This window comes from Mastigoproctus giganteus, chromosome 4 (genome assembly GCF_048544385.1).
Source record: "Mastigoproctus giganteus isolate SK-2022 chromosome 4, ASM4854438v1, whole genome shotgun sequence".
Taxonomy (NCBI): domain Eukaryota; kingdom Metazoa; phylum Arthropoda; class Arachnida; order Uropygi; family Thelyphonidae; genus Mastigoproctus; species Mastigoproctus giganteus.
In genome coordinates this window covers 202,830,985-202,843,411 of record NC_143578.1, presented here as the reverse complement: position 1 = coordinate 202,843,411, position 12,427 = coordinate 202,830,985, and positions in this window count along the sequence as shown.

The window sequence follows — 12,427 nt, the reverse complement described above, 5'->3', positions numbered from 1 at the left end:
TGCCCAAATTACCTAGATCCTGTTGCAGTAGCACACTGCCATTACTGTCATTAACAACCCTGCCAACCTTTGTATCATCTGCAAACTTCAACACTAAGCCTGATATACCTTCATCAATATCATTGATAAATATACAAAAGAACAGTGGACCCAATACCGAACCCTGTGGGGCTCCACTAATAACATTAGTCCATGAAGAGCAGCACCCATTAATTACCACCCTCTGTCTTCTCCCACCCAAACATCCTTTTATCCATTGTAGCAACTTACCCTTAATACCATTCTGCTCCAATTTGTACAATAGTCTTCCATGTGCAGCAGTGTCAAAAGCTTTCCTGAAATCCAAATATATGATATCAAAATTATTTTTTGCATCCAGTTCCTTTGTAACCACATCATAATATCCTATCAAATTTGTCAGACAAGACTTTCCCTTAACAAACCCATGCTGTGTCCGAATTATCGCTTCAGTCTTGTCTAGATGGTCCTGCAATGCATCTTTAACCAGTGACTCCATTATTTTACCCGGAACAGAAGTTAAACTAACAGGTCTGTAATTACTCGTGTCACCCTTCGATCCCCCCTTTGTGAATTGGGGTCACATTTGCACAACTCCAGTCCATAGGTACCTCCTCTGAGTCCAAAGAAGCTCTCATAATTTTTTTTTTTTTTTTTTTTTATGAAAACCCCAAACACGAAAGGTATCAAAACCTATAGTACTTAGTAAAGTGCATAGGTTGAAGGAGAAGTATGGGGGGAGGGGGATGCCAGAAACTTTGCTAGTGGTTCCTTTATCTGCAAATTCTTAATACACGAATGGTCACTGCTGATAACCAGATCAAGAGTATTACCCTCTCTGGTTGCATCTCGAATGTGCTGCTGCAGAAAACAATCATCCAATAAATCCACAAAAGTCTTACTAGTGTGTGAGTGACCAACCCACAAGTTCCAGTCAATATCTGGGAAGTTAAAATTCTCCATTATAAGATATTCTGATTTACTAGCCCACTCTATTTCTCTGTACAATTGTTCATTGTACTCATTCGAGTCATTAGGCCTATAACACACTCCTACTCTTATTTTTGCTTTTGCAGTGCTTATACTACATCTAACTGAAATAAATTCTTGCAACTGGAAAAGGATTACTGGAACTGGAAAATAATGAAAAAGAGTTGTCTAGCTGAGAAAATCCGTGTTTTAGATGGCAAGACCATAGTTCCATCATTGTCAAACATAATGTTGCAGTTCAGTGTGTACATTTTTGCAGTAGGAACTGCTAGTACCTCCTGAGACCTGTGGACTAGCACCACTATCGAGACACTGAACTTGGATGAAGGGGTTTGTTTAAATGCCATTATGTACCAAGAGTTCCATCATGGTGACTCTCTTTCCCATCCCTCCTGGTAATGGTTACTCCCTGCAGAATATTGTGTTGTGCCATTGAAGTTATATTATAACAGCAATGGTTTCAGGACCATAACAGTGCTCTCTCTTTGTTACTCTGACATGCATAATTGCTGGTTCAGCCCAGTAGAGCGTTTGGACCTACTTCCGTCCATTATTCAGAAACTGAGTGGTGGAATTTTGCCAGAAGAATGTTATTATCGTGTAACTGTAAACAATCACTCCTCTGAGTTCTTTATCATGAGAAGTATTTACTTATAGAAATTTGGATAAAAATAAATTAAGCAAGTAATGCATTCTGAGCTTTACTTCAAGTTCTTCCTCATTGGCACTGAAAAACCTCATTCTTCCTCATTGGCATTGGCAAAATAAACATGTAAAAACTTACATGGTACAGGTACTTGCTACTGCTGTAGATTCCTATCTGGAAACATGCTAACAAAGAAAGTAGATTTCCAGGTAGAACATAATGCAGCATTAGCAAGTATTCGATATTTAGCATCTACACCTTTCTATATCTATTTTTTAAATTGAAAAAGCTCTTGAAGTAAAGTCCACAATGTATGATTTAGTTTAATTTATTTTAATTCAAAATTCTATGTAAAGTATCTAGATTGTATAATACATCCAAATAACTTAGAGAAATATCATCCTTACAGTTAATTATTACCTGTGTTAAAACATAATGATCATATCTCAATTGCTTTTGATGACCATATTGGTTGCGGCGCCTCCGTAGCCAGGTGGGTAGGAGTGGCAGTGTGTAGCACACGCTTCTTGATTAGATCGGGGTTCAAGCCCGTGACCACCAAATATGGAGGATGCAGAAAGGTCAGGGAATGACCACCGCATATCCCCGGAGCAATATGGCCTTAGTTGCTAATGCTCCTAAAAACCAAATATGAAGGCTATGCTGAGGCAAATTACTGGTGTTCTGGAGGTAAATGGAGGTCCTGTGCTGCAATACTAGATGATGTTTCTAATGAATTGTTGACCGAGTGTAATTCAGAATATCATGTGTAAAATTATCATTATCAGTATCTTTCAAAAAGAATGTAAATGTTTTAAGCAGTTAAAATTCTATTAGAGTATTAAGACCTTAAAATAAAGGAGCATTTCCACACTTACAAAGTTTTTTTAGATGGTTTCTGATTAGAGACATCAAGAGTTCATTGCAGGATTAATTTCATGTTTTAGAATACAGTGTCCTGTCAAAATAAAATGAGAACCACTGAAAATATACCCAAGTTCTTGTAATCACACTTGGTATTTTCAACACAGTCATTACTAAATGGGAAATATCCACTATAAGCAACAAGAATAGTGTTTCCTTTTTGAAAAACACTAATTATAAGCATACTCACCATGTATTGCAGGAGTAAGCACAAAGCAACGTGTTTTTCTTTGTGTATAAATTACAATGTTCAGTTAATACACATGATATGTTTCCATTTATTAAGGTTGGTTAATCAGAAGCTTCTTGGTGCACTGACTATAATGTTTGCAGTGTGCCAGTTCTTATGGCTGTTAGATGAGTTATGTGTGTTTTGTCTTATAGTGTCTTTGTGCATTTGCAGGCTAATTTGCATTTTGTGTTTTGAAGGCTGAAAAACTCAGAATAACTCATGAGGGAATCCTATTCTCTCTCTGCCTAAGGTTGGCTAACTACAATCATCATTGAAGAGACCTTTAAGAATTCCTCCAATCTCCAGCAGGCTTTGCACCTAAACTTTTCCAAACAACTTAACGGCAGCAAATCCATTATACTATCATAGAGGCACCACTTACTAATGGAGGAATGCTGCAAATTGTAAGCATGATTGCACAATATATTGATTTATCAAGCAGTTGATTTTATAACATCACTACATATAGCCACCACACATTCTCATAGATGCCTATTAACTGTTTGACAGTTAATAGGCATCTAATGTGTGGAGAAAGATCAGTTGTACTGGATATTCTTTGAAACCCTAAAGACACAATAGAAACACTAAGCAGTAGCCAAAACATGGCTTGTCAGGTCCCACATAAGCCATACCACTATGGTCCTGTAACCAAGAGAGACACTTTGTTCAGAGGCCATAGTAAATCCCATGAAATGATTCAGCAGTCTCTGAAATTCCCAAAGATGTGTTCTCGGATAAATCCCATTTCTAACAGACAATTATGTAGCCAGTGTGTTAAACATAGTATTTGCAATATTATGAGATGAGTTGCAGTTTGATGCAATGGAAAACTGAACTTGGTTTCATTTGTAACTATTAAAAAACTTATAATTTTATTACTCTTCTGCAGAACTGTTTGGAAAACTGCAATACAATGCTGTTCTGCAGAACAGTATTGTATTGCAGTTTTACCCAATATTATTTCAGATGGGACAATCTACAGCAGCAGTACAAAATTACAAAGAGGCAAAAACAACATCTATCTGTACCTGTTCCAAATTACATGAAATGGTTAAACAGATGTCAGTAATATACATTTGTGTATATTTCCTAACATCTGAAGATAACATAGTCACTTCCTCTAATATTTTTATGAAATTTAAGGAAACCTGCAAGGCTTGGACCAACACCCCATTCAAAAATCATTGACATTGTTCTAAATATTCATCTATTCTCCATGGTTATGTGCATTCATGTAAACAGATATTACACTAAAACAAACATTTCATATGTATATCACATCATTTTGATATCATTTCCAGAATAACAGAATTTTCAAATCAAGGTAATAAAACATAATTTTCACATGGTACTCCTTTTATTGTGACAGGAAATTAAATTTTATCTAAACTTTTATTCCCACTTTTTTTAATATTTAGAATGCATAATATCACTATGCATTTTCAAAAAAACTATGAAAAAAATGAACTGTTCTTTGTATTCAATAAAGTAAATCCTCCTCAGAACTTATTTCAGTTGTAAATAAAGTTAAGTTTAACATGAAGTTTAGTGTTTTTTATCTGTCATACTTATAAATGCAAAAATAGTAGTTTAATTTGCACAACACTGCTGAGACTAGTTCTTGACCTTGAATTCCATTTGGTTATCTGATTGCTTCTTTTCAATAAAAATTTGTTTAGATAATGACTAAATAGTTAGTAACCATAAGGTTCAAATAAAATGTGATTTAGTATAATTATTTCATCTTCATTTTTTGCACAGATTGTATTTTATTGCTGCTATACATATAATTTGAGTTGAATCTCTGCTGCTTTCATTCTGAAGTCTAATGACAAATACAGTTAATGACTGGACTCTTCCACTTTGAGATAAATTGCTAATGTAACATTGTGTTCCCTTCAACATATTTGTCCTGCTAAAAGTATCTAGGCAACCCTATATCTTCATTAGGTACAAATAGAAATTTTTAGTTTTACACTATTACGTATATGCTATTTGATATGTTAATGAAAGCAGAGGAATTAATCTATGTATTTCTGCATTGTACACCATAAAAATTGCACGGAAAAAAAATTGTACATACAGTATAAAACATGCCTTCAACCTAGTGTGTCAATTTTTTTAACTGCATTTCTAGAACCTATGAGTCTCATCTGTGTACCAGCACCAGGATCATAAACAAAATGCAATAATCCTTACCTCAAAATAGTACAGTTAGCAAAGGCAAGAAAAAGTACATTTATCAGGTCACTTACTGCCAAGCATTGTTAAGAAGTGATGAAGGCTGGTTTTTATTTAAAGCTGTAGTGGTGCCTATAATACCACTGCAACGATCAATGCATTTTGTACAGTACATCCTAGTTTCCTTTGTGGAATGCTTAACTTCTGTTGTTTATGATCATACGATAAGCAAATAAATACAGCATATTCAAGGACAATAACAGTTTTTTGAGAATGAATATGAAATTATATTTCAGCAGAACAGAATTTCTTCATATCTAAGGAAGATGTTTCAAAATACAAAAGAAAATTCAAATCCAAACTTGAACCAAATTTGAGAATCTTCAGAATGAATTAGAGAGGGCCATTCAACAACCAGTACCTCAAAGGTCTAATAGTAATGTATTATTAAATCAATTAAAACATTATGGAAACTAGCAAAATTCTATGGCAACAGTTCAAACACTGTTGATTCTGATTCATCTAGATATTTAAGTTAAAAATATCCTTCTGTTTGTGCAAGCTGTCTTTGAAGATTATGGCTTCCAGATTATTAAAAATAAAAAATTATCCAGGTATTCTTAGCAAATTTAGTGTGCAACTTAAAGGCATATAGAAAAAGTTCTGGGGCCATTTACATAACCTTTTTTGCTATTTCTAAAATAATTGCTTATTAGATTTAACAGCAAAGCAATGACAGTACAAATCAGTACTCGTGCACTGCACTTTTCTGGGAATTGACAGAAATGATAATACACTAATACCTTCCCCATGCATTGACATGGGAAAGGTATTAATGTAACAAAATATAAAGGAAGGCATTCACTGCATAGGTCTAAGTGGCATTTTACATATCCTATTTTTGTAATTTGTTATATTTTGCAATATTTGCAAATATAGTATTCATACAGAAAGGAAGAATAATCAAACTAATACATAAGCAAGTTATCATTAATAGGAAAACTAACACTTCATAAACTCATTATTCATACAAAACATATCTAAAAATATGAACAAATTTGATCATGATTGAGTGGAGATAATAGTATTGGTAGTAATTCTGTAGAAATTATGCAAGGAAGAAAAGTTTATAAAATCATTTGGTGGAACTCTGCAACAGCACCAGTGTAACTTGGTTAACCAAGTTGACTTGGTGTTAAGGAGTTGTTTATCTATGAACAAAGGATGATAACACCCCTAGGAGATTAGCTGTTGGTTAGCTGGATCTACAAAATGCTAAAAAACATTTTAGCATTTTGTAGATCCAGGAAGTATTTCTCTCTCTCTCTGAATTTTTGACAGAGTCTGAAAATTGAAAATATCTGAGTTTAGTGCCTTGTTCCTCATCTCTTGGTTCATACTTTGTGGATTGCTTGAAGTACAAGTGGCTACACTTGTTTTATTTTGCTTATGTTGGCCTCTCCTCTTCACTGTGTATACATTGGGAAGGAAAGCCTTATAATTGCTTTAGCAGCCTGGTGTAGCATGCTTGATGTTGAGGAATTGGACTCCTGGCCATAGCCTAATTCTAGGAATATAAGACATTACAATATTTTGAGGCTTGTTCTTTGGATTTGAAGATGCAATGATATGCCTGAAAAATTTGTTGGCTTTCTTTATGATTTTATATATAAAATTCTTTGAATATCTATTCTCAAGGACGATGCTTCTGATTTTCTCTGAGTTTCTCAGGTTTGTAAATGTTAGGACTGAGTTTAGAACTTTTGATAGTGCTGGCCTTGGTGCCACATATGGTGATTTGATGTAAGTCAGTGGGTTTTATATTCTGCTGTTCTGTGTTGAATCTGTGGTCCTGTGTATTTTAATTGGTTATCTTATAGTTTAATATTTAACCTTGTGGTGAGTCTGTACATCCAAAAAGTGCTAGGGCAGCTGTTAAATGTAAATAAAAATCTATCTACTATTTTAATATTCCTCAATTATTGTTTGCTTTCACTCTGCATCATTAACTGTTTTGTTAATGACTGGCCATAAAAATAATACATTTTCATTAAACCTAATTTATGCAATTATTAAATAGATGAATTTAAAATTAGCAGATGAATTTAAAATTAGAATTTTGGCACTGCTATAAAATTCTCCAATTTTGGCAGTGCCATTCATCACATGCTTTAGGAGCAGCAAGAATTGTTGATGGTGCTGGCATATGTAAACAATTCAAGTGCAAATATGAAAGAGTGCAGAAGTTTTGTCTTCACAAGCGAAAATGAAAAGTGTTGTCATAAACAGCTTGAGCTCCAACAACAAAGAATGCATTAATTTTGTTTTCGCAAATGACACCCTCCATTATTCTTAGCAGTCAGTGTGTGTGTGTGTGTGTTCTTATTCCCATAGCAACAAAATTGCACCACACCCAAATAGATGAGTTTGAACAAAAACAACAAACATGCATGCCCAAGGGTTTTATTTTTTAAAATAAAACCCTTGGTCAGTATAAAAAAAAATGGATTATCAAAGTTGTGTTTGTAATAGATTGAAAATGTAGGATGGCAAGTGAATAATTTTGAATTATTTCTTGGCAATAAAAGTTTTTCTTAAGTGTAATGGTGACTGTGCACCCACCACTGGGTTAATATTATGGTTTAGTATTAACTTTAAAAAAAAAAACAGAACTAATGTTCAGGTTAGAGTTGTTTGCTATAATTTGGTTTTCTTTACTCTTGTTACTGACTTAACAAAGGTAGTTGCCATATTCTGAAATATTTTTGGTGGTAATCAAAAAATGTGCAATGTGATGTTAGTGTATTGTTTTGTATGCAGAAATTTATATGTTCTGCGCCATTGAGAAATACTTTTATCACAAATGGCTATATAGCATAGCATTGCTGAAATGGCTTTTACAAAGGTTATTGCTTCATTTATCACAAGCTTATCAGATCATATAAATTTTAAATTAACTTTAAAGAATGCTAATAGCTTCCTTGTAAGTACGAACATAAAAATGTTAATAAATTTTCAATAAGAAATTCCATCTGAATTTTTTTTCATTATCTTCCCCACTCTTCTTATCCTATAGTGATTCAAATAAATAAATATTTTCAACAAGCAGTAACAATGTCTCACTTTATTAATATGTCAGTCACCATGAAATATGACATTTATATCTCAGCCTTTTCAGTTTCACAAGCCTTCAGACCCACTGGTTGTTTATTTGTTTGGGCTCTGTGAGACAAATGCTTTTTTGCTGTGCATTGTGTTATATGGACATTTGAAATATATGGCCTGTGAAACCCGAATGTGATTTTATTCTGCAGTCACTATACAACAGATAATTAGATTGCTTTATTGAATACCTCTTTTTGTTTCTTTTATATTCTAGAGAGAGAACTATATGACAGTTTTGAAAAATACAGTAATGCAAATGTAATAAAGCACAATATTTCAAATTGATATAAAAATACTCATAATAAAGATAAATTTTTGAAATTCATAAAAATATTTATATGCTCAACTATATACTCAAATGATGGTTGTATTCATGTAAACTTTTACATTAAAAATGTTTAAAATAATAATGATGTCACTCTAATCAAAATACTTATAAAGTATTTTGATTGGAGCTTATGGCTCTCCCTGCCCATCGTACATATTAACATTTTAAGTAGGCATCCTGGGGCATTCCAATATTATCTCACACTGCAGTTATGATGTTACTTTTTTTCATAAGTAAAAATAATAAATAGTGGATAGTTTGAATAAATTCGAGGAAGAACTAGACAAACTATTGGAGGGGACAGATAGGTGAAAGGGAATTTTTTTTGGCTGATGCTGTATATAAATTTGCTTTCTTGCATCATTTGCCACTACTAATACTAATATGCTGGCAGGTGAGTTGATAAAAGAAGAAGCACTTTCAAGAGTGAGAGTGCAGAATAATTAGCAACAGAACAGTTCCTTTATTCCACTTTTACAGCTGCCACCTTTTGACTTTGAAAAAAGCTGGAGATCAAGCATTTGTCAGCAGGAGGAAAAATGATAGGTTTTTTGCAAAAAGCAGAGGCTTTTCCCCAAAAAACAAAGGAAAACTGATTTTTTGGAAAATGCAGATTTTTTTTTTTTTTTATAAGGAGGTTTTTTTCATGTTTTCTAAAATCCAGTTTCTGTGTTTTAGGGGAATTTATAACTGAATTTTTTAAAATCCTAATAACTAAATCCAAAGGGTTTTCTGTCACATTTATATTTGTGGTTATTTATTTTATAGCTCCAGTAGTTTAGCAGAGATTGGACAGGTTTGTTCTCTCACATACATTACAGTTTACAAGTCTAACAGCTCCCTATATGTAAGGGACATGTCAGACTTTAACCTAAATTTTATGGTTAAAGATGAGTTAGCAGTGTTACATATAGGGTGGTAGATATTCTATCCTTCCTTTTGCATATCTTATTGGCTATTTAGATAGGAATTTTTTCAAATGGACAATATTACAGACATTCATTGTTTCTTATTTTACAGATCATCAGGTTTCTTCTTTGGCACTACTAATTGTCAGACCACTTTTCCATTGTTTTTAATTTTGTTATGCTTATTTTATATGTGAGTTTCTTATCACTTTATAGTACCATTTTTCCAGTGAAGTATATCACCTGCAGATGGTTTTATATTCACCTTCTTTGTATTCATGTGGCCAGAATGAGGGTAGTGCAGATGAGGCACTTGCCACAGGCACAACAAAGTCAGTCCTTGGTTGTGCCTGTAGCAAAGTCAGTCCTTTCTATTCCAGTCCACACAAAAATACTGTACAGCTAGAGGTATTTGGCTAATTTGGCTTGGGTGCAGAAAATATTTAGTTATAGTCAGTGTCATAACTAGAAAATTTGAGCCCCAATGCAAAGTTTAGTGTGGGCCCCCTGAAAATGTTTGTTTCAGTAAAAATAAAAAATCCTTAAAAATTTCTCTGGAAGCAGGAGCTATGCTAATACCATTTCACCTCTGTTCACTGCAGTTTTGCTTGTGCTGTGCAGCTAGCTAACAATAAACATACTTCATGTGAAAAAAAATTATTGTTATAGACATAGTACATTTTATTGTAAACATAACTAAAAAACTTACATTTTTACTCAATTAAATTTTTTTCTGTTTCGGGCAGGAGGGCAGTGGGCCTAATGCACTGCATTGGCATAGTTACACCACTGGTTATGGTGCTATTTCCATGGTATGTTTTGCTTTCCTTACCTATTGACCACATCCTTTACCAACTTACTATGTGGCTCTAATTCCTAGCCTCTAACTCTATGGTTATTTTATACAATCTTGAAACACACAAAAGCATGGTGAAATTATTCAATGCCCTTTTTTTTTTCCTTTTTTGCAACTTAAATAGTTTTAAAAACTTTTTTAAAAAATTACTCTCTGCTATTCTTTATCAAGTTTTTGCTGACACTAGGAAACAATCTGTATTAGTAAACAACAAAAAAAAAATAAATAAAATAAAAAAGATGCCATCACAGAATATGTGATGTGATATGTGATAACCAACAAGAACAAAAAAGAAGGGGGGGGGGAAGAATTTTTAACTTTTTTTTTAATCTTCTTAAAAAAAGTAAAATTCTGTTTATACTCAGGTACAATCATATGGGATCACAGGAGTATACAAATAGGGGAGTTATGAGAAATACTACCATGTTTTGTGGTATTGTTTGTGTTTAATAAAAATAAAAATGTTTAAACAAGCCAAATCTATGAACAATTTTAAAAAAACACATTCTACTTCTGCTTGAGTCATAAGCAGTTTTTTTTTCTTTTTTTTTTGTCCCTAGACATTGAGATTCTTGTAGATCAGCCTAATCTGGTATAAAGTTGCAAACAACTTCTGTTGTACTGCACTGTACTGCAGAATTACTTCAGAATTCCACTGTACTGCAGAATTACTTCTGAATCATGTCTCAGTTTTTGTGAATTTTTATCATGTATAGTATATGTTACTTGAGAGAAGGAATATTGCCTTCATGTTGTCTTTTTTTTTGGATCTGTTGTTTATAGACATAGTAATGGGCTGCTGTGATTTTTAACTGAATCAACTTTTTATTCAGTTGAAATTTATGATTAATATATAATTGGCAGTGTTATTTTTATTTATGTTTTTTGAAATCACTACTTTCAAGCGAGGTTTTATTATTTTTCAAAAAGTCTCAATTTTTTTAAGTTTCTGTTGTCATCCCTCAAGGTCACTGTCAGAAATATTGTTTTTTAATTTCTATTTTCCTTTGTTCATAACATGCTGCTCTCAATTTCCATTTTCACTACATCTGCTTGTGATGTAGCTCATTCTTTTATTTAGAAATTTTTACAAGGTTTTTGTAATTATGCTAGTTTTTTTAGCTGAAATTGAATGTTAATAAAACTAAGTACGTGGTTTTTGCAATGGCAAATTTAATCTTTTCATTACGTTTGGTTATAATGATCAGCAGGTGAAAATTTCTCAAGAGGTTAAGTTTATGGGAATAATTTTGAATAATAAATTACATTTTCATGTTTATATATTTGTTAATTAGCTCTATAGCACAGGTGAAATGTTTTTAAAAAGGGCCATTTATTTATCGTTTCATTTATCACAAACTTATTAATCTGACAACCCAGATTTAAATTTAATTCTGTGTTCTTGGGTCGAAATTAATTAGAGTCACCTGATTTTTAACAACTGATTTAGATATAATGTATGATTCAAAAATTATTAGAAATCATTATCAGCAGTTCATTATGTCATCCATAAGATATTGTGTATTATTATAGCCTTTTTATGGTTTCAGCACCTTATCTCCATCCAATCATACAAATTCTAGATTGCCAAAAGGGTGCTCTTTTAAAGCCTGTTTTTCATACATTTCTTCTTCAAGAACTCAACTTTTTCTTAATCCCCAATTCCTTCAGTTTATTGTCTTTGGAACTGGAAAGCAGTAGTCATCATTCATCTCTTAACTGCATAAGATTTCTTTGTGAATATTTTAAAAAATGACTGGGTGACACATTCCTAGTGCTCCTTCGAAACACTTCCATAGCTATCATTTAAATAAAGTTGTTATTAAACTTACTCTGGACACAACATTTTTAACTTTGATGCTGTTCTATGTGCTGAAAAACATGTATATCTCTGTATGATTAAGAATGCAGTTCTGAGATGCTCATGTAAGGCATTGTGCTGTATGTGTCACATGTAAAACTTGATTCAAAAATTCTGTCTTTCGGGAGATTTTTTTCCTTTTTGTTATTTTTACTGCAATCGATAAACTCGCAATATTTTCTGTTTTTAGGTATTCCATTTATTATGTAACCTTTAAATTTATTTATTTTTTTTGGAAAATAAAGGATTTTACCTTGCAGTACATGGGCTGCTGTGGTTTTGCTTTGGCAGTTTTTACTTCTTTTCCTTTAAAAA